This window comes from Meles meles, chromosome 14 (assembly GCF_922984935.1).
Source record: "Meles meles chromosome 14, mMelMel3.1 paternal haplotype, whole genome shotgun sequence".
Taxonomy (NCBI): Eukaryota; Metazoa; Chordata; class Mammalia; order Carnivora; family Mustelidae; genus Meles; species Meles meles.
Genome location: NC_060079.1, coordinates 75,083,567 through 75,106,467, shown reverse-complemented (window position 1 = coordinate 75,106,467; position 22,901 = coordinate 75,083,567). Strand labels below are relative to the sequence as shown.

At 48.3% G+C, this 22,901-nt stretch overlaps 1 protein-coding gene across 1 annotated transcript in view; it reads right to left on the bottom strand.

Annotated features, from left to right (window-relative positions):
- Nucleotides 1-15,017: 15,017 nt before the first annotated feature.
- The window catches only part of CLYBL (citramalyl-CoA lyase), a 276,475-nt gene continuing 268,591 nt past the window's right edge, over nucleotides 15,018-22,901 (bottom strand). The window contains exon 9 of the mRNA XM_045977929.1: nucleotides 15,018-15,098. The gene's annotated coding sequence lies outside the window, so the exon portion shown is untranslated. The remainder of the gene's footprint in view (nucleotides 15,099-22,901) is intronic.

The window sequence follows — 22,901 nt, the reverse complement described above, 5'->3', positions numbered from 1 at the left end:
CCTGAGTTGAAGGTAGACTCTTAACCAACTGAGCCACTCAGGCGTCCCCAGACACTTTTTTAAAATTAATTGAAGCATTTTTACTTATATACAAAGAGTTAGCATTAAGGTAGGTGGCCTCGGTATCGCTGTTAAGGCAGATATCCCGGATGACCTATTCAAGGAAGTTCAGCCAGTCCCATTACTGCAGACTATATCCTTTGCACACTGCCAGCGACCCCCGACCCCCACCCAGAGTTCCCATATTGAGGCCGTATTCCCAGATCACGCATTGCTCGGTTTGAGCAGAGGCAGCAAGAACGAGAACCCTGACCACATTTCCTCAGATGGCCCCCCTAAAGCTGTTGGGGACCCACCTTGCTGTCTCGGGTGCAGCAAGCCAAAAGGTGAGAGAGTTTTTGATAAAAGCAGGACATCCCATCCTCATAACAGGAGGGAAGATGCAGAACCTGGCTGCAGGTAGAGGTAGGCTGGCGATCTTGCCAATGGGAAGATAAGGGAGTCTGTTGATCACTCATGTTTTTGCATTGGGGCTGGAGCGAGAGCACAGGGGTGTGAGAGTGTAGGCGGAGATGGGAGAAAGTGTGCAGAGTCATCTGAAGAGAGGAAAAGGGCAGAACTGGGGAATATGTTAGGGTTGACGGCTGGGGTTAAATGTCCACCTGCTCTTTGTCTCCTTGAATTAAAGTGACACCAGCCAGCAGCACTAAATAGGTTTTAAACTCTTTTGTTATTGTGGTGAAATCCACATGACATGAAATTTACCATGTCAGCCATTTTCAAGTGTACGGTTTGGTGACATTAAGTAGTTTCACATGGGCGTGCAACTGGCACCACCATCCTTCTCCAGATCCTTCCTTTTCATCGTCCCAAGCTGAGACTCTGCGTCCATTCAACAGTAACCCCCTAGGGGCCCCCAAAGCTCTTGGGAACTGCACGTTGGGGTGCCAACGTGGTTGGGTGCACAGCTGAGTTACGTAGACTTGCTGAGGAGGAGGGAGAGGGGAGCAAGAGAGTTACAGGTGTCTGCGTGGGGGGGGGTTTACAGGGGTGGGCCATGTAACTCAGGCTGGGAGGGCGTGGAAAGGTGACCCAGGGTGTCTTGGGAATCCAAAAGATGGTGCTGTCACTTCTCCTTTCCCGTGATGCCGTGGATGGCAGGAGTCAAAACTCATTTCGAATTTATTAATTAACATGGTTCCCTATCACTCTTGACATCCCTGAAGAATGCTCTACACAAAAGTCTGAAGTGGCTGCTTGAGGCCACCCGGCATCACCTCCTCCCCCTGCGTGTCACAGGTCCCTAGGAGACATGCGGCCAATTAGGTAAGAGAAGACGCATATGGTGTTTATTTGGGGGAAGAGGTACATTTTCTATGAATAGCAGAGCTATGTGAACAGACAGGCTGACAGATGATTCCACTTTATCTGATCACACAATATGGGCATCCACACTGTGTGAAAACCCCCAAAGCTTCGGGAACTTGCAGACGTCCTTCTTGCTTTCTGCATGTCACTCCTTGCTTTTCCCTTCAAGACTGAAGTGGAGGTGGAAAGGCCCTTTCTCTTGAACGTTGTGGGCTTTCTGCTCTGACATTGCCTCAGCCCTTACCTCCTGGGTGCTTTTCATATCCCGGGCTGTTTTCTGCATTATTGATGGAATCATCTCTTCTTTGCAATACACCGATTATCCTTACAGGTGATTGAGTTTTCTGATTTTGCCTATGTGTATATAGCCTCCAGATTTTGTTCCTGGGAGATGCACTTGCACTACAGGTTAGAAGGGAGCGTTGGTCCGGGCCGTTCCCACAGCACGGATGCCCTTGACGAGGAGGCAGAAAAACGCAGGGGTTGGGTTTTTCCACAATGGGAGAAGCTGAAGGAGCTCACACTTTATATCATGACATTGAATTAAGCGATTGATAGATAACCCTAATCTCACACGAGTGATGTTTTCAGTCATACTTGAGAAGACACAGGTGGGCATGAGAATGGCCCTAGAGTGACCTTGCAGTTCTACCTCGAATTTCGTATCAACGATGCAGAACTCTAGGCAGTAATGGCAATATGCAGGCTGTGGCTGTCCAGTAGGGTCCTGTGCCTACGGAACTCTTGAAACGTGGCTAGTGCAATTGGGGCAGTAACATTTTTTTTTCGAGGCAATAACATTTTAACTGTATTTAACTTGAATTTAAATGGCCACATGGGACTAGTAGCCACCATATTGGAGAGTGGAGCTTGTAGTACATACCAACTTAATCGGTTACAAGATTTTCAAATAATGTAACATCATTTTAATTAAACTTACTCAGTATCTAAGTGGTCATGATTGTCTTTGGCTGTGAGTAGTAGGGCAATACAGGTGAGGGGTTTAAATTCCTCCCACAGCTGGAAGGGCCGTGGAGGGCAGTGAAGGACTGGACGGGTGGGCTGGACAGGCCTTGGACAACTCTTTTGTTTTCCAGCTTTGCTATCCTTGGGGTGTGACTTTCATTCTCAAGTTGTGAGATTCTAGAGAGGCTGCTGTTCTCTCTAGAATCAGCTCTGTGTCCTAGGCAGGAGGAAGGAAGATGGAAAAAGAGCAGAGAGCAAACAAAAAGCTTTGCAAATCAAAATGGTACGAATCCCGTGGCCCAGAGGTTGGCAAGCGAGAGCGTAATTACTCACGTCATTGCTCCTCAACCAGCATTCCCACTTATAGGAATCTGTCCCGAATGGTATCAGGCATAATCCAAAATGACTCATGCAGAAGATTACTTACTGTGGCATTACTGTTGATTAAACAACAACAACAACAGCAACAACAACCCTGGAGATAACCCAGGTGTCCATCAGTAAGGGACTGTTTGGATAACGCGTAGTGTAGCCACACAGTCAAATACTGTGCAGTAAAAAAGAAAGAGGGGGCGCCTGGGTGGCTCAGTGGGTTAAAGCCTCTGCCTTCGGATCAGGTCATGATCTCAGGGTCCTGGGATCGAGCCCCGCATCGGGCTCTCTGCTCAGGGGGGAGCCTGCTTCCTCCTCTCTCTCTGCCTGCCTCTCTGCCTAGTTGTGATTTCTCGCTGTCAAATAAATAAAATATTTAAAAAAAAAAAAAGAGGAAGCATTACCCATACAGTTATGAGGTGATCTCCATGACTCAAGAATGTGAAATAAAGAACAAGAATGTCACAGGCTTCTGCGTAGAGACCCTTTTATGCGCATGCACACACGCCTGCACTCACCTGCGCCCACTTGCAAGGGAGACGCAGTGAAAGAAGCACCAATGACTAGAGGGGAAGTGGGGAGCAAGGCGGGGAGGCAGGGATGGAGGCGAGACAGCTCTGAACGGGTCTTATTTCATGCTGTTCACTTTCAAGTCGTGGAAATGCTTGCACTTCCAGAACCTATCACGAACAGGTGGTCGAATAAAGAAAACTCACCCAGACCCGTTCTCTCTCAGTTCCGTGGTTAGACTTGGGTGGTGGGGCCACAGCCACCTGCCAGGGCATGTGGGGAGTATTTTACTGGGCAGGGGGCCCCTCGGAGCCCTGTCAGAATTCAGTGAGAGGAAGAGGGGGAAAGGCTGAGACCTTGGGCCGCAGCGTGCCAGGCGTGCCCTAGTGGCCCTAGCGCCAGGGCCTCTGGCCCCGGGTGGAATGTCCGTGGCCGTGACTGCTTCAGGCCACTGTTGCAGCTGTGCGGGTCGTCCACGGAGCTCTGCGGCCGGGAAGACGGGCCCGTTTTCATCCTCCTCTTTCTGCGCAGCAGGAAATGGAGCCGTAAGGCTACTGAGCCACTCGCACAAGGCAGCGAGTGGTCGAGGACAGAAGGGAGCCCTCGGTCTGCTCTGGGGCCCGAAGTGGAGCCCCACACGGCAGGCAGTGTCTTCCGTCCACCACCAGCTGAATAATCCACTGTGACCTCCCATGTTGTCTTGAAAAAAGTCACATTCAAAAGTATCTGACAAGGGGCACCTGGGTGGCTCAGTCTGTTGAGTGTCGGACTCTTGATTTCGGCTCAGGTCATGATCTCAGGGTCATGGGATCCAGCCCCGCATCAGGCTCCGCGTTCAGCACAGAGTCTGCTGGAGATTCTCTCTTCCTCTCTCTCTGCTCCTCCTGCTTTCTCTAAAATAAATAAAGAAATAAAGAAATCTTTAAAAAAATAAGAGGGTTCTTGGTGTTGTGTATTCTGTGGATTTTGACAGTTATATAAGGACACCTATCCACCACCTGGTATTTTTCAGCGCAGTTTCACTGTTTGAGAAATCCTCGGTGCTGAGGCGGAGGAACTCTGATGCAGAGGCTGAGGGCATTTCCCTAATCCACGACCATGAGGGGTACATAGTAGATACTCAATAAATATTCAATGAATGAACACTCACAAGTGCAGCGTTTGAATAACCCAGACAGAGCTACTCCTGAGTTTACAGGATACAGAGAAAAGCAAAAGTAAACATCATCTAGTAAAATTCAGGTCCCGGGGCGCCTAAGTGGCTCAGGCGGTTAAGCGTCTGCCTTTGGCTCAAGTCATGATCCTGAGATCCTGGGATGGAGCCCCATGTTGGGCTCTGCACTCAGTGGGAAGTCTGCTTCTCCCTCTCCCTCTGCCCCTTCCTCCACTCGTGCTCTGTCTCTCTCAAATAAATAGATAAAATCTTTAAAAAGTAAAATAAAGCTCTGGTCCCGTAGCTACCCAGTTCGGTGGGCTGGGCAGGCGAGGAGGGGGCATTTTGGCAGGGAGAATGCTGTTTTCTTTAATCACCACGTACGGAGATGACATGTAGGACGTGTGGTAGAGTTTGGACAGATGGGGTTAGCGGTCCGTCAGCATTAGGGATCAGTGATGTGACTTGCTAAATATCTGGGTCTGTACTATTTTCTCTCTAAGACAGAGAAGACCTCTCCAAGTATTTAAAATAGCACAGAAGCACCTTCTGGTACATTCTCCTTTGTTTTATGAAGCATCCCAGAGATTCAGAAACGAAGACAGACGGGGGGGGGGCAAGCTCCTAAGCATCACTTGAAAAGTGCCTTTTCTTTTTCTTTTTCTTTTTCTTTCTTTCTTTTTTTTTTTTTTTTGTCCTCGGAGAGTTTTAAATACAGTATATTGAAGAACTGTCAGAGAGATAACAGAAAGGAGAGACTTTTGATATTTAGTTTGAAACAAAGCACTGAGACATGAGATTCAACTATAATGAAGGGAGGGACTTCAAAAGAGCAAGTGGGCCGCCTTTCCCAGTTTTCACTCTCACATATCAAACGAAGCCCGACTTCCAACACCACCGCCAGCGAGCGGTCTGGCTCTGCCAGGGGACCGCGCCCGCGAGCGCCAGGAGGCTGCCGCAGACCCCCTTACCTTTTGGTGTAGCCGGTCCCTCCCTCGGGGGAAGTTGGCCTCACTCAGACGTGGTCAAGGGTGTTTTCTGTATCCTGAGGTTGGTCTGCCTGCCGGTATTCCAGACCTTCTTTGACTACTGGGCCCCACTCAGACTCGTCTTCTACCTGAGCGAGGTGATGGAGATGCGGGCGTGTGAGCAGAGCAGGGAGTTCAAGTCCATGCTCAGCTCGGATTATTACAATTAAGCTCGGATCACGGGGAGCTCATGGGTCACCGAGGGAGGACGGCGCACAGATGAACGGTGTGAGCCACGTGAAAACAAGGTGATTTTTCTTTTCTTTTTTTTTTTTTTAAAGATTTTATTTGTTTGACAGAGAGAGAGAGATCACAAGTAGGCAGAGCAGTGGGGGGGGGACAGGCTCCCCGCTGAGCAGAGAGCCCCATGCGGGGCTCCATCCCAGGTGGGATCATGACCTGAGCTGAAGGCAGAGGCTTAACCCATTGAGCCACCCACGTGCCCCAAGGTGATTTTTCTAACACAGAATTTGCAGAGTGCTCTGGGAACACTGAAGGCGGGGCAACTCTGTGTGGGACAAGACAGAAAGCTTGAGACGGTGACTCCAGGCTGGGTCTTAAAGGAGGAATAAGAATGAAAATAGGCAAGAGTAGGGGGAACGTTCCAGGCAGCAGAACATTCATGAAAACCCGCAGGGTTGTAAGTCAACTGTTGTGTTTGATGTTCCGTGGGGAGGAGGGTTGGGAGCTAGTGGGGGTAATGAGGTTGGGAGGTAAATTAGAGTTCAACTATGAAGGACACAGATTAAAACGCAAAACTAAGGTCAGGGATGCATAGTCAAGCAACTCTGGGGGGCGCCGTTACTTCTGGGAGGTTCACTGACGGCTCTGTGTATTTTATCCTACTTAATTTTTTTTTTTTTAAATAGGAGCCCAGTGTGGGGCTTGAACTCATGACCGTGAGATCGAGTCCTGAGCTTAGATCAAGGATAGGACGCTTTACCGACTGAGCCACCCAGGCATCCCTTATCTAACGTAATTCTTTAACTACCCCATGAAGTGAATTCTATTTCCATTCCCCCTGAGAGCTGCGGCTCCCGAAGCACACACAGAGGTTAGCATGGGCTAGGACGGAGCAGTGGAACTGGATTTAATCCCGGCCGCTGGCTTCGGAGCACAAGGCAGGGTGCCTGCCAACATTTGTCCCAGGTGGCACTCACCAGCCATCACATTTTATGACATTTCGGGTAAATGCCACAGCTGCTCAAAACCTGAAGGGACTTGGCCCAGGCACTCCTGTGTCCCAGGCTGTAACCTGGCCGCCCTGATGGCTGAGGGGTGGCCCAGGGTCTTGGCACACCTGTGACTCATTTCCACAGCGCACCTGGGGGGCAGGTGGATGTCTGCTCTAGGGGATACACTTGAGGTCGCTTTTCAGCTAAATTCTAGTTATATTACAATTAAGCTGTCAAATGGAGTGTAGGAAAAAAAATCCTTACTTTAGGGCTCTGGATAGTTGATAAAACAGAGGTTTTATACTTTTGTAGGTCAAGGGGCAAAAGGACTGTGAAAAAATCATGGGCCCTGGAGACACACAAATCAGGTCTTTGTCTGGTGACCTGGGCCAGAGTATTTGCTAGCTCTGAGGCTCAGTTTCTTTATAGTTAAAAAGGCCAGAAGAAAAGACACTTCATAGACGTGTATTAAAAGCAGTGGTTTACGGGTGCCTGGGTGGTGCAGTCAGGCGTCCGACTCTTGGTTTCAGCTCCGTTTTAGCTAGGGTGATCTCAGAGTTATGGGATCGAGCCCCGAGTCGGGCTCTGCACCCAGCATGGAGACTGCTTGAGTTTCTCTCTCCCTCTAGCCCTCCCCATCCCCCCCTCTCTAAAATAAATAAAGAAACAAATCTTTAAATAAAATAAGGGTGTAAATAAGTAAATTTAAACACAGTAGTTTTTACAAAGCAGCTGGGATGGCCCACAGTAAGTGACAGCTTCTGTCTCTCCTTCTTCTCCCTCTCCCGTGGAAGTTCCTGGTAGAAGGGCCCAGTGATGCCACGCTGGACGGCCCTGGTTTGGGCACAGACAGCAGCCAGGTGTCAGGAAAGCCATTTATCTTTATTTATGGGGACACTGCGAGGGATATCACCCTTTGTTTTTTTTTTAAGATTTTATTTATTTGAGAGAAAGAGCAAGAGAGAGAGAGAGGGAGAAGCAGGCTCCCCGTCAAGCAGGGAGCCCGATTCGGGGCTCAATCCCGGGACCCCAGGATCACGACCTGAGCCGAAGGCAGACGCTTAGCCAACAGAGCTCCCTAGATGCCTTATCCAGCCTTTCTTTAGAACCCCTTCCTTAGGAAGGTGCCCCTGAGATTCGTTGACGCAAGTTCACAGGTGTCAAAACTGTCCATGGAAACAAACACGCCAAGTTGGCCTCCAGCTGTTTCCACTTTTCCCCACACTTGCTTGGCTGTGGTAATCTTCACCGTTCATTTTTAAAGATCTCGGCATTGATTTTATAGTAAAAAAAAAAATGACATTTCCCAGCTTCCCCATTGTTAAGTGTACATTTCACTAGTGTTAAGTACATTCACATTGAAGTGAAACAGATCTCCCGATCGATCCTTCTACCTTGTCATCCGAAACTCCACCCACTGAATAGCAGTCCCCTGTCCCCTGTCCCCTACCTCCTCGGCCCCTGGCCACCACCTTCTTCGTTTAACGTTTCAGAGGGCCGTTCAGCTTCCTGACGAGATGAACGTCCTGCCCGGCTAGTCTAGCGGGTTGCTTCTGTAATTAGGACTTTGTGAAACACGCCCGTGTTACAGGCTGGTCAGAATTACTGTGTCTTTTAACAAAGATCAGCATTCGGAAGAGAGGAAGACCAGCGATACCGAAGACGCACACGCTCACATACACCCAGGTCTTTTTTTCTTTAAGGAGGCTCTACACGCACCCTGGGGCTCACACTCACGACCCCGACATCGAGAGTCCTATGCGCTCCCGACTGCGCCAGACAGCTGCCCCAAACCACGCAGATCTTTCTTTCCCCAGTAGCTGATTATGCCACGCTCTCCCCGGGGTCTGAAAGGACCCTCGGCTTTGGGGGTTCCCTAAAACGTGTGTCACTGGCGTCGGTGAGTCAGTGCGCAGCATGAGCATCCGGACTGTCTTCCGCCATCGAGGAAGACAGTCATACCCCCGGCCCAGCACTCCATGGGGTACTCCTGCCTCCCAGACGTACCGGTGGACTTTGTGGGGAATGAAAACAACACGGTGTCTCTGCTAGATGCAGCGTCTTGCCCTAAGAAGGGGCCCTGCGTGCTCATCACGAAACACAGAACAATTCCGGGAGACCAGGAAGGAGAATCCTGAGGAGTGACAGCCAAAGGGTGTTTTTCAGACTCTGTAAAATCGGGTTCGTTTTGTTCACGACTGTCTGTACGGTTCTGGCCCATTTATAAAATATCGACAATGAAAGGCCCTTTTTCCCAAATAAATTGCTCTGGGAAATAGAAATCAGCCCACAATGCTCGAGTCCCTGGGAAGAGGCCTCTCGGGTCTGGTGGCATGTCACCGTCTCCGCCTCATTTGGGCGTTATCAGGGAGTGAAGTGTGTGCTTGTGTGAATGCGTGTGCGTGGCGAGGCGTGTGTCTGCTTTGCTTCCACAGATGGGAGCTTCTGACATGCTTTGGTGGCAGTAGCAATGTTCTGGCTGCCCCCAGTGTCCCTTTCTTGGTAATATGTTTCTGATCTGGTGGATTGCCGGGCCCTTGTCCGGGAGTTAGGGCTCGGCTTTCCTTGGCTTGTCTGTGCCTCTGTTTCTGGGGCCAGGAGCAGCATTTGTCTTTCTGCTGGCGACCTGTGAGAGTTTGGGGAATCCCACACCCCGATGCTAGGCTTTGGCCTCATTTCCAAGAAAGCTTCGCTCTCCCCCCTCGAGGGAGCTTCCCTGTCTTGTTCTCAGTCCTCATCAAGCTCCTGCCTCCTCCTTTTCCCTCTCTCTCTCTCTTTTTTCAAGATTTTATTTATTTGCAAGAGAGAGAGAGAGAGAGAGGGAGAGGGAGATAGAGAAAGAGCACCAGTGGGGAGGCGGGAGGGACAGAGGGAGAGGGAGAAGCTCGACCAGGACCCTGGGATCATGACCTGAGCCAAAGGCAGATGCTTGACAGACTGAGCCACCCAGGCGCCCCTCCTTTTCCCTCTCTACTTCCTGTCCAATCTCTGTGTCTTCTGTTTCTTCATTTTGGCTCCCCTGTTCGCCGCATAAATTCGGGACCTGGGCAGACACTTGAAAATTTTTCAGTGACCACAAGTCATGCATCTCTGCTCTCTGCTTGGTACTTTCTGGGCCCACCTAAGGGACAATTAATAATAAATCAGTGAAATGTGTTTCAATGAATCTCTTGCTTTAAATTCCTGGAGACAGCTCTGAGGGAGGTAGAAGGAAGGGGCAGCCCTTCAAACAGCTTGGTGTTAATTGGTGTCTATAACTAGCCAACGGGGTTAGAACTAAGGGAAGGGGGAAGGCTTTAAGGACATATGGAGACACGAGGCTCAGTATACTCTTAGTTACCCTGGGTCAGTACAGGACTCGAATGTTCCCTGGGTATACAGCTGCCAGAGCGAATAAGGAATGTCACTGGAGGAGAAGGAGAAGGAGGAGACAAGACCCAGTCAAGACAAGTGTTGAGTGTTTGCTGGGATACTGTGGGACAGAGAGGACCAGGAAGCACATCGGTTTTCATCATCAGAAAGAAACATGGGCTGCGACTAAACCACGGCATGGGGAGGGAGGAGCCTCTTTAGCGATGAACGTCACAGGAACACCCAAAGCGACACTTGGGCTCCAACCACAGGCTCAAGGGAAAGCCAGGAGAGGGTGAGAAGAGTCAGCTGGAGCTGGGCAGGGGGCATGGAGATGGACGGTCGGACCTGCAGACAGCTCGGCACAGCCCTGCCCTGGGGGTGGGCAGCAGGAGGTCACAACAGAAGGTCCTTCATGAATTGAATTCTTCCAAAGTTTTCCGCTTCCACCCTTCTGCAAAATCCCATTCCCACCTCTCTGGGTCGAGTTCCCTCCAGCTCATCACTAGTTAGTAGTCTGGGAATTCCTGTTTTCATTCGATCAGCGCTGTTATCAAGGGCCACATCTGGGACCTCCCGGCTGACTTCGCGGGATGGAAGCAGGTGTGAACCAGCCATTCACTCTCCTCGTTCTCCTGGCTTGGGCAAGAGGCTCTGGTGGGTTCTGACGGATGGACTTAAGATGCGGGGGTGCCTGGCTGGCTCAGTTGGTGGAGCGTGGGACTCCATCTCAGAAATGGAGGTTTGAGGTTACTTAATCTCGGTGGGTGTGGAGATGACTTAAACATAAAATCCTTAAAAAAATGATGACCCCAAGGAATGGAACCGTCATGCACAGGTGCACTTCGTAAGTGAAGATTATGGTAATCACTGTTCCAGGGGAATACAATTGTGTGCCCCTGATGTAGCCTGTAATACTTTATCTGTATAATATACTTGTTAATCGTGTCCAGTCCAGTAGATTCTGCAGGATGAAACATCCCAAACGCTACCGCGGATGACCCCTGCGTACAGCGGCTCTATAATTTACAGCCTTGTAATTTCAAGCTTTGGACGGTTCTCCAGTTCTCCCGCGGAGGCTCTAATGCAGGTGGTGGTGGGGATCTTGGTGGGAAAGTGTGTTTCGAAGCAGGAAGTGTTGAGCTTTCTTTCGATTCCACACTCTTTCCGGAGCTGGGTTAGTTAGTGCAAGTGAGTGCTCGGTTACCTGTCTGCAGGTGTGGACAAACACCAAATCCATTATTTTCTGTTGAAAATACACTACTGGTCACCTGGGTGGCTCAGTGGGTTAAGCCTCTGCCTTCGGGTCAGGACATGATCTCCGGGTCCTAGGATGGAGTCCCACATCGGGCTCTGCTCAGCGGGGAGCCTGCTTCCTTCTCTCTCTCTCTCTCTCTCTCTCTCTGCCTGCCTCTCTGCCTACTTGTGATCTCTGTGAAATAAATAAATAAAATCTTAAAAAAAAAAAGAAAAGAAAAAGAAAATACACTATTATGATTAATACCTAAGTTAACTAGGTGCTTACTACATACCAGGCTTTATGCTAAGTGCTTTATACAATAGTCTCATTCATTTCTGAAAACCCAACCGGTTGGGGAGGAATCCTATTATTATTCCCATTTCAAATAAGGAAGCAGAGGCTTAAGGTTACATGGCTTGGTCAGAGAAGAAAAGGCAGAGGCTGTTCTGTCTGATTCCAAAGCCCACACTCCAACCTGCAAAGGAGACTGCCCCTCACTTCAAGTCTTGGGGTTTGAGCTCTTTATTTTCCTGTCCACTGTGGTCTCAAGACCACCATCTCCTTATCCGTCTTACTCCTGCTCCCCAAACACTGGCCCTGCTCTTCTTTTGCTCGGAATTAATGATGGTGAATAGCGGCAAGGACATCTGGTGGCCTTCCCTGGTGAGCTCCCGAGTCCAAACCAAATGGTGAGATCAAGCCCATTGGGGGGTGTCATTTCCTCACCCCTCCACGAGTAATTCAGTTGTTTCTGCTTGTCAGACGCTTCTGCTTCCTTGCTAAGCCCGTATTAGTCAGCGGGTTATGTCAGGATGTGAATGGATTTCCTGTGCTCCAGCAGCCGCAAGCACTTGCCCCACACATGGCAGAAACCGGAGGGGTGGGCAGTGGGGGGATCCCATGGCCACGATCCCTGAGATTCTGTCCCTGAGACGGGAGAGCGGATGCTGGGGGAGAAACCAGGGCTCTGATACTCAGAAGCCATCTGCCGCCATTCAGCCCTGACCCTGGCCAAGGGATGAGACACTTAGTGTGGGCAAGGAGATGGCCCTGTCAAAACTGTCCTCTGCCAGGCGTGGTTCTTCCTTGGAACGGAGCCCATCTGTCCAGCAGTGTCTGAAATGACACCCTGCGGCCAGCAAAGAAGCGCCCATTGTCCCACGCACCCTCGGACCGCATGTCGTCTGCACGGGCCCCTGTGATCTGAGTCAAAACAGCCTCTTCGGTGACGGGGAGGCAGGAGCAAAAGTGGTAGTTGTGATTCCAACAACCAGAAGGATTGTTTTTCTAAGAATTTCTGCCAGTGGCCACGGAGGATGTTTGTGTGCGGCGCCCACGGGAGATCCTGAAATTTAGGCAGCTGTCAGATGCCAAATTAAACACGTAGGTGCTGCTGGCGTGCTGGAGGGGCGGGTCCTGCGGGTCTGCGTTTGGGAAAGACCAGAATCTGATTGTGTTTGATGCTCTTTAATGGAAACCCTGTTCACAGCCTTTCTCCCCAGATCATGAGTTAGAGGCTGGGGTTGAAAGCTAAGAGGCCACGGGAGCTCAGGAAAGAGTCTGCTTTGAACGTCTGGCCTAAGAATTTCCTGGATTGGGCTATTAGGATGCGGTCACATGGGGACTTTTTTTTTTTTTTTTAACTGTTTTACACACAGTGGGGCCTTAAGCTTACATCTGGCTCGTACCGGTCACACTGTAGCAAACATTCTCTCCTTTCCCTAAATAATATCAGCAAGGGAGAGGATCCAGCTGGTGTCATCCAGGATTGAGACTTAGAAGAGAGCTCTCTGAGGGCCGCCTGGGTGGCTTAGTTGCTTGAGTGAGTCCGACTCTTGATTTGGCTCAGGTCTTGATCTCATGGGTCCTGGGATCGAGCCCCACTTTGGGTTCTGTGCTCCGCAGAGAGAGTCTGCTTAAGATCCCCTCTCTGTCTGCCCCTCCCCCTGCTGTCTCTCTCTTTCTCTCCCAGATAAAGAAATAAAATGAGCGGAGAGAGGGGCAGAGGGGAAGGGAGAAGGTTTCCTTTTTCACTTGGGGCTTGCGGTGCTGGCCTTTGAGCGCAAGCCAGGGCCACAGACAGGCAAGGGCCAAGCCCTTGTGAGGTCTGAGTCGAAGCTGATGGTGGACACTGGGGAGATCAGCAGCAACGGGGCTCGGGCACCAGGAATGCAGAGCGGAGGCCTGTGCTTGCTGTCGAGGTCCCTGCGAAGCAAGCCGGAGCAAGCTAAGGTCCCGGATGAGTGCTACGTAGTGTGCATGGATGCATCGGGTTGGGTTTTAGGGATCGCAGGAAGGAGGCTGATTTTTTTAAACAATTTTGTTGTGGTAACATATATGTGATGTACAATTTTCTATATGAAAGAGTTTTAAGAATATGGCTCAGTGGCATTAAGAACATCCCAGCCGGGGCACCTGGGTGGCTAGTGGGTTAAAGCCTCTGCCTTCAGCTCAGGTCATGATCCCAGGGTCCTGGGATCGAGCCCCACATCGGGCTCTCTGCTCCGCGGGGAGCCTGCTTCCTCCTCTCTCTCTGCCTGCCTCTCTGCCTAGTTGTGATTTCTCTCTGTCAAATAAATAAAATATTTTAAAAATTGTTTAAAAAAAAAAAAAAAAAAGAACATCCCAGCCCCTCGAAACCGCCATTCCACGTCTGTCTCTATGAACTTGACTCCTCTAGGGGCACCACGTAAAGGAGGAATCACAGAGTTCGTGACCTTCTGTGACTGGCTTATTTCACAGAGAGTAATGTCCTCAAGCTTCATCCCTGCTGTAGCCTGTGTCGGAATGTCCCTCCTCTTAGGGCTGGATAATATCCCATTGTGCGCATATACAATGGTTTATCCATTCATTAGTGGACATTTGGGTTGTTTCCACCTTTCAGCGATTGTGACTAATGCCATGAGGGACATGGGTGCACGAACATCTATTAGAGTCTCTGTTTTCAGTTTGTCCAGGTACATCCCCAGAAGTGGAAGTGCTGGGTCATATGGCAATTCTATATTTAATTTTTTGTTTTATTTTATTATTATTATTATTTTAGAGAGGAGATGGGGGCGAGGGGCAGAGGGAAAGGGAGAGAGAGAGAATCTCAAGGAGGCTCCATGCCCAGAGCAGAGCCCGACTCAAGGGCTTGATCTCATGACCCAAGCCAAAACCAAGAGTCAGAGGCTTAACTGACTGAGCCACGCAGGTGCCCAGAGGAGGCATTGATTTTATTTATTTATTTATTTATTATTATTATTTTTTTAGATTTTATTTATTTATTTGACAGAGAGAGAGATCACAAGTAAGCGGAGAGGCAAGCGGGGGGCGGGGGGGGAAGCAGACTCCCTGCTCAGTGGAGAGCCCGATGTAGGGCTCGATCCCAGGACCCTGAGATCATGACCTGAGCCAAAGGCAGAGGCTTAACCCACTGAGCCACCCAGGCGCCCCAAGAGGCACTGATTTTAAAGGCATTTTTAGAGTCAGTCTCTAACAAAAGTCGTGATTGGCACAATGCCCGGCACATGCTGAATGTTCAACAGCATATGATAAGAGCCAAGTCCCCCCTTTAAGGAACTAGCAATTTAAGTGCGTAGGACCAGGTGGTTTGAATTTCTTAGATTCTGTGCTCCCTCTCGGGCTGTATTTGGAGACAGGGGGACCGTGACAGTGGGATTTCATGGGCACCAACATTGTCCACTTAGTCCCAGAGGCAGTCTTTATCAGACTGGTGTGGTACCTAACATCCCCAGCAGGAAACTTACCTGTTGACTTGGTGTGCACAGTGGCGGGCTGTCACCTGGCACAGAGTCCCGGGAAGGTGGACCAGGGCACGCGTGTTCGGGAAAGGCTGGAGGAGAGCTGAAGCTGGAGACAAGCAGCCGGGAACGGAAGGAAGCCCAGGGGAGGCAGGCTGTTCGGGGACAGCACATCTGTTCTTGGGTCAGTGGCTGCAATACAGGGAAATGTCGCCACTCGGGTCAGAATTTTTTTTTTTAAGATTTTATTTATTTATTTGACAGACAGAGATCTCAAGTAGGCAGAGGCAGGCAGAGAGAGAGGAGGAAGCAGGCTCCCTGCTGAGCAGAGAGCCCAATGCGGGGCTCGATCCCAGGACCCTGGGATCATGACCTGAGCCGAAGGCAGAGGATTTAACCCACTGAGCCACCCAGGCGCCCCTCGAGTCAGAATTCTTGTATGGTTCATACCGTTTGCACAATTCCCATTCACTCCATGACCCCTCAGAGGCTCTGCATCCCATTCCCCTTCTTTCTGCCCATCCTAAAGGCATGCCCACGTCTCCACTGCCTAACTCCCTCCCACTTCTTCGAGAATTAGTACCTGTATTTCTACCACTCTGGGTTCTCTCTCTCCCTCTCCCTCTGCCCCTCCCCTCTGCATTCTCTCTCTCTCTTCAAATAAATAAATAAATATTTTAAATAAAAAATAATTAAAATCTTTTTAAAAAAGAAGTAAAATGAAAGCAACTTTAGTTATTAGCTTGATCAAAAGGAAAATGAAAGATGTTAAAACATATTTTGAACTCTTGAGTGAGTAAAAGAATACAAAAAGAAAAGGAAAGTTTCACTACCATTAAATCATCAGCAACTAAAAGTAAGGGGAGAAATGGGGCTCCTGGGTCCGTCAGTGAAGTGTCCAACTCTTGGTTTTGGCTCAGGTGGTGATCTCATGGGTTGTGATCTCATGGGTGAGATCATGGGATCAGCCCAGCAAGGGGCTCCGTGGTCAGCCAGGAGTCTGCTAGATGATTCTCTCCCTCTGCCCCTCCCCCGACTCACTACCACATGTGTTTCTCCAAAATAAATAAATAAATCTTTAAAGTCTTTAATAAATCTTTTTTTTTTAAAGTAAGAGGGACATTTGGATGGCTGAGTCAGTTAAGTGGCTGCCTTTGGCTCAGGTCATGATCCCAGAATTCTGGGATCCAGCCCAGCTTCGGGCTCCCTGCTCAGTGGGGAGTCTGCTTCTCTCTCTCTCTTCCCCTCTCCTGCTCGCTCTTGCTACCTCTGTCGCTCTTTCTCAAATAAATAAATAAATAAATTCTTTTTTTTTTTAAAGTTAAATTTAAAAAATGTTTAAAAAGAGAAAACAGGGGCGCCGAGGTGGCTCAGTGGGTTGGGCCTCTGCCTTTGGCTTGGGTCATGATGTCAGGGTCCTGGGATCGAGCCCCGCATCAGGCTCTCTGCTCAGAGAGATCCTGCTTCCCCCTCCCTCTCTCTGCCTGCCTCTCTGCCTACTTGTGATCTCTGTCCATCAATCAATAAATAAAATCTTTAAAAAAAATAAAAAGAGAAAACAGAAACAGACATCACCACGGATGAAATTCAAGTGGCTCCTGTTGACTAAATAAGGAATACGGTTAATCATCGGTATCACACAAATTTCAGGTCCTTGGGATATGTGGATATCCCAATCAAGTAAAATCAGCATGATCTACATTGTATATGACAGGAGTAAGAGGCTGATTTTGAGGTGTACTTAATGTTTCATTTATTTATGATCACCCTGAAAATGTCTGCAGTATGTCTCCACCCCCAGCTGTGTTCATCTCTCCCTTCAAAAGCTGGAGCACACTTAAGGTTAGTGAACAATAACCAGTAAATCCTCTGTTGTAATGGATACAGATGGGAGCGGAACATTTCATTTTCTGTCAACTCAGCAAACGTTTTAAAAACAATATTTAATTTTTTTGCAACTTGCAAATCTACATTATTTTATTCTAAAAAAAGAAAATGTAATATTGTCCATATTTATTTTATTTCGGGGAGCCCATGGCATAGATTTTTTCTAACTCCAGATATTGGCTGAAAAAGTCGGTTTTAAAATGACGGCTTGTGATTTTCAGGCATTTTTTTCATATACATCCCACTTCTAAAATACAGGGAAAAGTGATAGGATGGCTTTCTTAAAGGATTTGCCAGAGATTATATCCTTCAAGTAAAATGATCCTGAATTCAGTCTGGTTGTCAGTTTCATTAAGAAGGAAGTAGCTCATCTCGTATAAATATTCTCCAGCAACGCCCTGTAAGGCTGACAATAATGCTTTCCAGGAGCACGCAGATGGGAGACCTTTCTAACTACAGCTGGAAACAGTCTAAGAAGAATTAATTTGTTATTTCAGAGTTAGTGGTGGTAGGTTTCTAGGAAAGACTTCTTTGTGGGTCTGTGGTTTTTCTTGGACAGCAAAATGAAATCTGCGGACCTGGGGGCTTGGCGACAGGGACAGGTTTAGCAGACTCTCCCAGTACCGTCCTGAAAGGAGAGGCACACCCATATCCTTGACCTTCCGTTCCTAATTGTGTGCCACATAACCTCCTACTTAGTAACATTGTAGTTATATATTTAAGAAATATGCGCTTCTGGTTCCCTATGGTTTAACAGCCATTTCTTTTGCTCAGAACTAAGGTATTTTTGAAACGGTGTATTGACGAAGAAGTTAGGGGTCAGGAACGTGTCTAGGAGAAGCTGGTTCAGGTACGAAGGAAGGAAGTTTTGAAGATGTTAGGAAGGGTGTTGACATCTTGGGCTGTCAGATTGGATGACTGGTAAAAGGCAGAAAGATAGCTTTCTTCTCTAATAGAAACCCAGTGTGGGCTAGAAAAATATTAATTAGCTATTCAGGACTTTGAAATGGACAGTTGAAGTATAGCAGACAATTGTCAACGTTTTGTTGCAGTCCTTCCTAAAAAATCTGAATCATAAATTAATTCTCAGTGGGGGGCATACCGGGGTACCCCGCTGGCGCGGTCAGAAGAGCCTGTGACTCCTGTTCTTGGGGTCGTGAGTTTGAACCCCATGCTGGGTGTAGAGATTACAAAAAACAAGCAAATAAACAAACCAAGTGGATGGAATACTTCTTAGTTTCCCAAAATTATAAAGTTGTTGCTAGGAAAATGATGTGATCTGAGCATCAGGTGATGAGACTGATCCCAGATGGCCTGTCTGGTCAAGGACTATAAGGACTTTTGTGTGTTTTGGGGTTCGGGCAGAGGAGGGCTGGGAAGGTAACTGTTTTTAGGGTGCTCTGTGTTAGCCAGCACTCAAGAGAATTTGCCTGCCCTGTTTGTTATGTCTGAGCTTGAATTTGGTTCTACACGGATTCTATGTAAGATTTTAATGTCTTTCTTGGTTGGAAAGAATGCATGGAAGTGTTTTAAAGGAATGTTTGGAATGAAACTGGGAGTCTTTTATCTGGCATAGAGATTCTTCTAGACACTTCTTCTGGACAGGAGAGAGCTACTACAGGAAAGGGGCAGATGCAGGGAATCAGCAAAAGGATTCGCCCAGGAAAGGGGGTATGAGCTGGTCTCATTTACTACCGTGTGGCCAGCCAGGCAAATTCCCAGATGTGGGAAGCAGGGAGCATTTCTGGAAGGGAAGAGTACAACAGCATTTTCTTTCTCGTCAGAGTACACGAATGCTGATCGATTGTACCACAGGTGGCCAAATCCACGCCACGCTTCTTTCTGGAAGATTAAGGCCATGGAGGTGAGGAAAGAGATGCAGAAAGCAAAGATGGTGGATGGGATAAAAGTGAAGAAAGAGCTTAGGGGCGCCTGGCTGGCTCAGTCATGCGATTCCTGATCTCAGGGTCATGAGTTCAAGCCCCATGTTGGGTGTGAAGCTTACTTAAAAAAAAAAAAAAAGCAAAGAGTATGCAGTGCTTCCTAACCTGTTATACACTGTGGCACACAGAGAAAATAATATTTTTATAGCAACTGGGCAGCTCTTGGCAGGAGATGACCAGCTTAGAAGTTCCAGCCGTTCCTGGCCCTCTCCGGCTATAGAGACCCAGGCACACACCTTGTAATCTGTTCTTTAATGTTGACTGGGGAAGCCCTGGTCTAGAGAACATCATGAATGTACAGGGACAAGACGTAGGTCTTGGAGCCCTTTAAGAATCTGATTAAAGTCATGTAAATGTACATACACATAGAATTTGTGCCCACAGTTTCCAGAGATTCACAGAATTGCTCAAGTCCACTTCGGGACCTCAGGGATGAGAACTCTTACTTAAGGTCATTGACCAAACGAAGAGTGTCGATGAAGAAATGAAGGCAAAGGATAAATTCGGCCACTTGGATCAAAAATCCACCCAAAGAACGACAGACTCGCAGACCCTTAGGGTTTTCAAAGACCCTTTCTATAAAGTTCTGCCTTTGGAAACTGTTCAAAGGCTGGGGACACCAAGCAGAAAATGCCCAGGCCAAGTAATTAGATTCAAACAATCGAGCGCATTGCGATGGTTGAGCAGATCCCTTAACTCCGCGTTGTCTGCTTTTTAAAGGTACTGGTGTTAACCTGGTCGGGATGATGACTTGGTAAATGGTCAGCTCAGTGGCACAGATTTGCTTTCTGAATCCCTTCCTTCCCAATATTTTTCAAGGGGAACCTTCTCTAATTTCCTCAATATGGGTGGCGGGATAGGCAGGGTGTGGTGGAACATGCCCTTGCGTGGACTTCCAAGTTGGACAGAGGCCGTGGGTGGGGGACACTTATTGCCCCCAGGGCTCTGCTGCTTGGTTCATAATCAGTCATTCTGGCTGACTCAGCCTGACTTGCCCAAATAAGCCATATGTATGCACCGTGCAAGCACCTAGAGGGGGAAGAGGATGGGTACTCAAAACAAGACATTGAGGGCTAATTGCCTTACTAATTATTTCTGAAACAAAAAAGCCAGCTCTTAAAAGACTTTAAGTGGTGGGTAAGGGATGGAGTGGCAGTGTTACCTTGACTACTGGGTGACTTCTCTTAGTTTACGCTCAGGTCTCCCATCACTTGAAAGTTGTCTCTTTGCAAAATACAGCCTGGAGGGACATTTTGCCAGTGTCATGCTCTGGTGAGCTAATATGCATTTAAACAGTTTTATAACAGATTATTTACCAACGGGAACAGAATGCCTTGGCACGGGATGCCTTTGAGAGAGCTGTCCTAGTGCACTCGCTAATTCCGGATTTCAAAATCCTTTCCACATTACCTTCCACTTCTTGTAGGTTATCTCAAACTCTTCCCTCTACTGGCGAAATGAAAGAAGTGACAAGTAGGCGAGATTATGTTGCCCTCTGGTGTCAGCCAACACAAAAGAAAGAGCTAGAACTCAGGAAGGGGTCAGAAGTAGAAGGAAGATAGACACTCGGTACCAGGAGGAAGATAGTGAGGGAAGGGCATGAGAGGAAAGAAGGGAGGTGAGTGTGGTGTGCCATACCCATTGGACCCTCTTCTCACTGGTGAATGATGGCACTTCAACTCCCCCTTGGCCGAGGAGGAGTGATACCACCATGGCTACTTGTCTAGTAAATCTGGTGCCTCTGTCATCTGTGACGGGGAAGAGTAGGTTCATGGAGGGATGAGGCTTGGCCTTTCTCTTTGGGGGGCTCATAGGGAAGAGAACTGGGCGATGGCCAACCATCAGGATTGTAGACACCTAATGAGAACCCACCTCTTCCTTGAGATGGAGACCAGCCAGAGATCTCCATTCCTTTTAGGGATTCCACCAGTAATGTCCAAGGCGGGCAGGGCCTCACTGTCTAGCCGGTTAGTATAAGCCTGGGCTTTGGGGCCTTGTGGGGGAGGGGAAGTGACCGTAACACTGGCCCCTGGAGCTCATCCTCCCCCAGCCCTTCCCCCTCCTGCCGCGTTACCAAACTTTCCCCTGCTTTGGCTGTGCTTGACAGAGCACTTGAGCAGGGTATGGTTGGCTTGCCCAGCCTATCGAATCTTGACTCATGTTTGAATGCGTCCATTCTGGCACTGACTTTTGGTGTCCTAGAAAGGGACAAGCATTATGTCTAGTGCTGCAAGCTGTGGAAAGTCAGTGGAATATTGTAGATGACTTTTGTACAGAAACTACTGATGACCTTAAAGAATCAGTGGAAGCCTAGGGTAAAAATGTGGGTAAAGTTGGGGCAGAGGCATGGGGAGATCAAGTATTCCATCTTTAAGACTTGAGGAGATAACAGAGCCATGGAAAGAAATTCCTTGGGCAGCAGAGCCTTATGGGGAACAGGGAGAGGGCTGGGATGTTTGGTGAACTGGAGTTAAGGCACAGGAGAGAAGAGAAGTTGGGAGAAGGAGGTGCCCTCCAGCTCAAGTCCCTGTTGTAGATTCTCTTGGTGTCTCCAAATCTTAGTTCAAAAGACAGTAAAGCTGGGACTTCTGATGGATTCCTCGGGCTGGCAGAACTCTTGAGTAAATGACGATTAATGGTCTAGGTCCTAGCACCTGGTACGTTCAGGACATATTATCAAACGGATGAATGTAATATCGTAACTGATTTTATGATCGGTTTTTTAAATAGTTGGCATGTAGGTGGACGGTAAGTAATATGAGAAAAAGGGAGAACAGATGACTCTCCCCACGCCCCCGCCATGTCCACTCTATGTCCACGTACGAAACTCTGGTTAGGGCTAGTCAGAGTAGCGGAAACCACGGAAGACCGGGAATTACAAGAGAAGTCTAGAGGGAGAAAAGAAAACCAGTGGAATAATTTTCAAAAATAGCTAATTCATGGATTTGTAAATTATTTTAATTTATTTAGTTACTATGCAACTGAAACAGAAGTCAGCATAATAGTAGCTTCCCCACATTCTGTTGCATAGGCAAGGCAACACATAGGGGATTGGGTCAGTTACCCCACTGGGCACTTCCTGTTTCTCCCCCCATTTCTCCCCCAGGTGAGAGAGCTTAGTTAATGCATATGAATACCCAGGATTGGCTTTGAGGGCAAAGAAAGTGCAAAAGAACACTCTGAGCCCTCTGTGATGTGATGCGATGTGACTTGAGTGTGATCTGACTTGAGTGTGATCTACCCATTCTACCCAAGTGCCTTCCAGGAAGTCTATGCTTTTGAACTTCAGGTCTCGAGTACCCATCCACCTGGAGCCGCCAGGTACCTTGCATTCACTCCCTCAAAGCACGTGGCTTAGTTTATTCGACTCTAACTCTGGCTTTGCCTGTAACCTTAGTGCTCTTTTCTGGAAAAAGATTTGGCGAGACTTACTAAATTCAGACTAGGTTGTGCCTTAAGAAGTTGGTTCGTTTGGGTTTATTTTATTTGTTAAAATAGAAGATCTACCGCTATGGATCAATCATTTTATGAAACCTTTCCCCGCCCCCGCCCCATCTTTCTTTGTAAGCCAAAGCGATTTTGTATCACCCAAGCAACAAAGTGATTTACGAAATGAAAGAGAGGGACAATCTATTCTAATGGTTAAGAGGCAATAAAAAATATTTATGTGTGCCTGGCTGATGTTGACTTTTGGAGAGAGCGTTCACTTGTAAACTCAAAGCTGGGGGAAATGAAAGATGAAAAAGCCAGCCCTTGGGGTTCTAATTCTGAACACAGATCTTCTTAAGGAAAAAAAAAAGTCATTGTTTTGGTTTCAGATTCTGCATTTGTCAAGCGAAGTTATTAGCTTGGCCTCTATCAGCACTGCTGGGCAGCGTTCTAGCTGATTTTCATAAGGCAGATTCTCAGACCCAGGGCTTGGAGGTTGGCAGTCTGGGGAGAGGCAGCGGGCGCATGCTGGCGGTTTCCTGGGGCACGCACGGAGCGAGGGTAGGGTGGGTTGTTGAATTTGAATTCTTCCTAGGCCTCGTCTTTTCCTTTTATCTTCCTTCGTCTCTCAAATAATAATGCCCTCGTGAAGCAAAACATTTTTAAATGAAGCAGCAGATGGTTATATAGGCTCGGCTCCTTCTCCTGCTGACATCCTGCACCTTGCCGAAGCTGA